This window comes from Aplysia californica, unplaced genomic scaffold (assembly GCF_000002075.1).
Source record: "Aplysia californica isolate F4 #8 unplaced genomic scaffold, AplCal3.0 scaffold00163, whole genome shotgun sequence".
NCBI lineage: Eukaryota > Metazoa > Mollusca > Gastropoda > Aplysiida > Aplysiidae > Aplysia > Aplysia californica.
This window is the reverse complement of record NW_004797433.1, coordinates 1,079,754-1,086,540: the sequence shown is the minus strand read 5'-3', so window position 1 is coordinate 1,086,540 and position 6,787 is coordinate 1,079,754.

The window sequence follows — 6,787 nt, the reverse complement described above, 5'->3', positions numbered from 1 at the left end:
GGGGGAGGGGGACAAATAAGTTGATTATTTTGAGGTGAGATAAAAGTGAGTTGATTCGTATCCGTGAGATAGTGGTGTGAGACCTTAACTTATTAAGGTTGAGCCTCATGGTGGTACAACAATGCCTGAAGATGTGCTATTTCAGGGTACTTTGAAAAATAAGAAAACAAATCATCAAAAAACAAATAGCATACCTCCAACACTCATACATAATATTTACTATTGTTTCCCCTGTCTGAAACATTAAGAAATACAATAAGATGCATACTGTGAAATGTTTTGTTTGGTTTTGGTAAGCATTTTACAGCGCTGGCATCTGCGTAAGGTCATGTGATGGGGTGGTACACATTAAACATTTGAGTTTGGTGGGAACTAATTTGGAATTTTGCCGGGGCGGCGGCCCAAGCCCGGTGCTAATGATTTTGGACCACTCAAAGACCCTAAACGTGCCCAATTTGCACAAGGGACCTCCGAGATTTTTCTCCTTTATCCGAAAAGACAAGGTGTTGGGTATTACCAACCCTAAGATCAGTGGGGAGGTTGAAAGATAGCAGTAAGACGGAGCCAAAGAGTAGCAGTAGAAAGACAGCAGAAAGTGCCAGGAGCCCAGAGGAGGGAGCAAAAAAAATATTGGGTGGCGGTTGTGGGTGGAGGGAGGAGACAAAAGCAGATGACAGAAGATGGTTAGAAAGCTTGAAAGAAAGTGACAGGAGACCTGAGAAGTAAATTTACCGTCGCTGTCAGGTTTCAACCCTCACCTTTCATGAAATGTGCAAATTCGTATTCTTGATTATTTTGAGCATGATGGTTAAAACTGTGCCGCATCACAGGTTTTGGTCTCCTTGTGGTTGGACATAATTATCTGTCCGCCGCGTCTTTAAGGAATTAAAGAGATCCAATAGCTGTCTAGTGCTTGGAAAATGCACTACGGCAATGTAGGTTCAGTTATTTCCTTGTGGTACGTAGTAGGATGTAATAAATATTGTATAAAACGAAATCAGAGGAGGGTAGGGAATGCACAAGTTGTCAAAAAGTTTTCATCATTGAAAAATTCTCTTTTGCCTCAACAAACAAGTCAGTGTTGTTAAGAAAGTTATTTCAACGAAATACATTTTCAAAAACTGTTGGATAGTGCAGGCCGTTTGGCTGAACAAAGAAAAAAGTAAGAATAAATTGTTTGTATCACTACTCTTGTCGTTTGTTTTTTTTGAAAACCAGAACAATAATGTTGGGTTCTGCTTTATGAGATTAAAATTCTGACACGACTAGTGAAAGACATTCACAAAAATAGAAATTATACGCCAAATCAATTCATGTGCATAAACAAGTTTGATATGGAGGCAGGAAGCATATTAAGAGTTAGCCATCAGTTTATCAGTCGTTTCTGATCATTTTAGTTCTAGGCAAATCAAATTTAGCTCACCTTTGCGCTGCTACAACCCATATTGGAACAGATCTCGGAGACGTTTGACGTAAATCTTTCGCCTAACGCATTCAGAGCAATCAGCTAGACGGTAGTGAAATACGGAGAATTAATTTCGCTAATGTAATCACGTGAGTCTAATTACTTGGACATCTCCGGAACCTTCACATGTGAGTGGGCACGTGATCCTCTGGTGACTGACTGAGTTGATTTCGAATACTTACACTCTATTGAAGTTGCTAAAACTTCTGAAATTACACACTTTTTTTTCATGCCAGTATACTTGTTGGCATCGTCGCTTCATCAAGGCCAGTCCACGCCAACACTAATGACTTTTCATTTTGAGAAACCTAATCCTGAAATGGCTCTTAGGTTACACTCTGTTATTAAAACAACTTAAGCGAAAAACACACCCACATAAACGTATCTCGCACCCTCACAGAATCTCTCGCCCACACAAAATTTCTCTTACACAAATACAAACAATCTCTCTCCCACATAGACTCCTTCACCTATGAAATGTCTCTTACTCACACAGCTGCCTTTCATCCACACACATACACACACACGCACACTGATACACAAACACACACGAACACACACACATTTTATTGATACTTCTGAAAACTATTTGCACAATTAAATCCCAACAGTTGTGAGTAAAATACTTAGGACAGAGAAATCATCGACACTTTTTGTCATTCTAACAATCGAGCGGGTGTATATTTTCAGCATCACATTATTCTCCGCTGTTTTCTGCATCAAATTCCCTTGCCTTAATCTGTACTGTTGGCTTATTAGTCACTTAAAAGATCGCAGTTGGTCATAGTATCGATCTCCTGCTGTTGAGCAACAGCCAAATGTGCATAAATGGCAGGTTCCTGCCGACTAACTCGTGGCAATAAAACTCTTCAGAATACCCACGAGATGTCGCAACGCGCTTGCCATTTCAAACATGCTGTTACAGCACTGATGTTTCATTGTTTTCCCCGACGAGGCTCGAGGTATTCCTTTCCGCCAATTCCAACCCTGTACGAACAGAGGCTTTTTGTATGCGAATTTACAAGATAAAAGAAGTAAATATAACACAATTCAAACCAAAAGGAAAAAAAAGGGGGGGGGGGTGGCTGTGATATAAGAAGATTGACTCAATACTTTGATTTCCAAGAACTCGATGAAGCTATGTTATATCTCCTTGCCCAAAAATCTAAAAGGCAAATTCGGGAATCGTCATAATGACTGTTCACCACAAGTATACAAGCGTAGTTTAACAAATTTCGTGCACGAGAGCATAATTTTGGTTTAAGTTTTCAAAACAAACTCCACTTATACTACCGTGTATGAATCAGGCAAAATCATTAATAGGATTAAACAATAATGTTATCATTGTTGTATCGCACCCTTCGGTTACACTAAACAAATTTATGGAGTTTAACACCAAAATGTCAACAATGTCAGGGATTCTATCGAGCTGTAAACTATTATTTCAGACACTCAATACTTTGATCAGTCCAATCAATGTCCCATCCATCTCTTGGGAGGTGTAAATATTTGGGAAGACTTGCTACTACTCTATAAATCTAACGTTCCATTGTAAACGAGAGCTTGCAAAAACGTTTTACTGATTGTTTTCCTTGTGGGCGGTAAAGAACGGTTATTACTCTGAAAACGATTTTCAGCTCTTACGAATGGCATTTCCATGATTTGAAAACTATTTCCCCCTCCTACATGATATTATTTTCACGAGCGTCTGTGCAGAGATGGCGAGGGGGCTCTCGTGATCTAGAAGCTAAGGTGTTCGCCTCTAAATCAATAAGTTCCGGGTTCGAGGCCGGATAAGGACGAAAAATTTTCTTCTTTAAAATGTACTTCTTCAACACATCCTTTCATGCTCTCTAATAAAGTTCTGTCGTCTGCTTTCGTCTTTACTTTCTGCCCCGACCCCCTTGCTCCTTTGCCCCCTCCTCTGGGCTCCTGACTCTTTCTGTAGCCTTTCCAGTGCTTCTCCTTGGCTTCTTCTTACTGCTGTCTTTCAGCCACACCCTTGATCTTATAGTTGAAAAGATGTACACCTAGCCTTCTCGGATAAGGGTGAACAACCTCGGAGGTCCTGTGTGCATGTTGCGCACCTTAAAAATTCCTAGGTGTTCCAAAATCAATAAGAGTAGGCTTTGGTCGCCACATGGGCCAAATTCAACATTTTCTACCAACTGAAAATATTTACGGAGTGGGAAAGGGGGTGGGGGTGGGGGTGGGGGCTGTGGCTACATCCCCAATGTACCGATTCGGCTCAAAATTATGGAATTTATTTCAGTTGTAGACATTTTTAGCTTCCTCAGCGTCTCCTAAAACTATTTGATCGCAAAAGAACCCCCAAAAGCCTTATTTCTTGCCATACCAGGCATGTCTGTCACCACCATTTCCTCATAAAGTCAATATTTTTTAAATTTTTATCAGGCGTTTCCTCAAAACGCGATTTTTCTCTATACCTTTTTGAATAATATTCCACCATTTTTCTTCCAACCTTCATGAAATTTTCACAAAATGAAGAGAAGATACAATACTAAAACTTTGCTAGTTGAATTGTTGATATAATATGCAATAGAATTTTGCAGGTGGTGTCTGGAGTGTGGACTTTTTGCAAACTTGAATACTACCTCAGGAAAAAATTCATAAAAATTTTTCTAATTCGTTTAGGAAAAAAATATAAAACACTAATATTTAGATCTAATGTCTGCTAACATGCATGCAACCCCCCCCCCCCTTCCCACAAAACAATTAACTTCCATAAAAAGTAAAAGGCATTACGTAAGACATGTCAACAAAATCCAATATGGCCGCCGTCTCCATGGAAACAACATTTTTTCTCAAATTTGATTGCGGGTTTTGAGACTCCTTGGGGGCTCTCGTGGCCTCTCATTCAAAGGTCCCGGGTTCGATTCCGGGTAGCGACCAAAAAATTTTCTTCTCTAAAATTGTCTACTTTCACCTCCTTTCCTGATCTCTAACAATGTTCTGTTGTCTGCTTTCATTTCCACTTTCTGCCCCCACCCCTCACCTCCTTTGCCCCCTCCTCTTGGCTCCTGACTCTTTCTGCAGTCTTTCTACTGCTACTCCTTGGCTCCTCCTAACTGCTGTCTTTCTGCCACACCCCTGATCTTCTGGTAGGAAAGATCTACACCTAGCCTTCTCGGACCAGGGCAAAAAATCTCGGAGGGCCCGTGTGCAAGTTGCGCACGTTTAAGATCCCTTGGTGGTCTAAAATAGATAAGAGTAGGCTTCGGCCGCCACCCGGGCAAAATTCAAAATTTCTCCTACCAACGAAAAAGTATTAGGTGTGTCCCGCGCGCTCATATGACCTTATGCAGTTGCGAGCGCAGTAAAACCCTATACTAAACAAACAAACAAACAAACAATAAGACTCCTTACTATGATTGTCATATGTGTGAAATTTGGTAAAATTTGGTCAACTAATAAGAGAGATAGCTTTCAGGTGTAATTCCCCCCCCCCCTCTTTTAAAGTGTCCTGCGCGCTCGTATGACATAATGCAGTCGCAAACGCCGTAAAACACTTACCAAAAAATGATATAGTGAGACGTTTTGCTGTTGTACGCAGGGTGTAAGTTCAAATCCCGCGTTGAGATTAGTCCCACTCTGCTCAGGCTGACAAGATGGAAACAGCCCGCTTCCTAAATTACCAAAATTGTTGTGAACTGGGTTAATAAATATCTTTATCATCACACCGACAAGAACACAAACACACACACACACACACACACACACACACACACACACACACACACACACAAACACACGCACAACACACACATGCACAAAAGCACATACACACACTTATATCATAAAACATATACTTACATATTAATATAATCTATGTTACCTTTGATACGACATAATAATATAGTATTGAAAGTGTCGGCCCCTGCTTACCCATTCTTGTCATGTTTCTCCCTCGGTTTCCCATTATGATTTATTTACTTCTTTATCTTCATTTGCTTTTCAAGTTTGGTCACATAATATATTTGTCACCGGACTTCGTGCAGTAATACTTTGGCCATTTTCCCTGCAGACAAAGACGTGGTTCTGCTCTAGTTCTGTTCAAAAGTTTTATTGTGTAAGTGGCGATGTTGAAACAGTCCGTCTCTTTTTTTTTTCCACATTGTGTCTATCGCTGGTCGCAGCACGCTAAAACTATAAGGCAAGAAATCGCATCTTTTCTAAAAACCAGTCCTAGTCTTGGCGTTTATCATCATTCTGAATTAGTTTGGAAGGTTGGGACGACCTGGTGATTAACTCTGACAATACATTAAGTTTTAATTATAACCCTGACATTGTCAAGAAAGCTACATCCGTGGCTTCGCCTTTTTCCAGTGTTTACTTCAAGTACTGTTTCCCTGGTTGGGTACGAAAACACTATTAACAATTGAACACAGCTTATTGAATCTGTTCACTGATGTGTAACCACTTCTGCTAGGTAAAAAAAAACCCAGCAAAAAAACAAAACAAAACAAAACAAAACAAAAACACGAAGGACAGAAAGATTGAATGTATGGAGTAAACGTTTAAAGAGATGCATTGCTATTCAAAATTTACAACGTCCTGAGAGATTGGATCGTGCCAGAACGAACATGCTTCAAGCTTTTGTTCAACAAATTTTGGATGTCGGCTGACATGTTTGGGCCAACTTGAGCTGAGTGGAGTGCAATGTCCCAGTAGACAGATAGAGCAAATAGACTGAGTAATTTTTCCTCTTGCAAATCTACCTCAAGTTTTTTTTCATCTAACAGAGAAGAGCCTAACCTCTACTCCACAGACGCTGGTGTTCCATAAAAAAGGACGGACACTAAGACAATCTTTAAAAAAAGAAGAAGAACGAAGACCGAAAAAACTAGGATGCATGTGACAAACGTTCCTATTGTAATGTTGAATGAAGAGGGAAAAAGAAGAGAATTGTAAATGACTCTTTGGACAAAAAGACAGACAGGCTAGTAAAAACAAATTAAAAAACCCCAAAACAAACAAATGTAGAAACGTGAAGGCTGATACGTTAACACATCAAGACACAGACACATATCGCTTGTTAGAAAAGTAGACAGACAATTGGAGAAAGCAGACAAATGATGTTATAGATGGGTAGATAATTCATAAGTATTTACCTTTTCATCCCCTGTTGCTGTTAAGCGTCGAGGATTAGTGTGTAACATATAACTAATTCTAATGTAAATCGAATATAATATATGTATGTTTATATTATGCTCTATGTATACATAAACACATGAATAAAATATTTATACATGTGTGTGTGTGTGTGTGTGTGTGTGTGTGTGTGTGTGTGTGTGTGTGTGT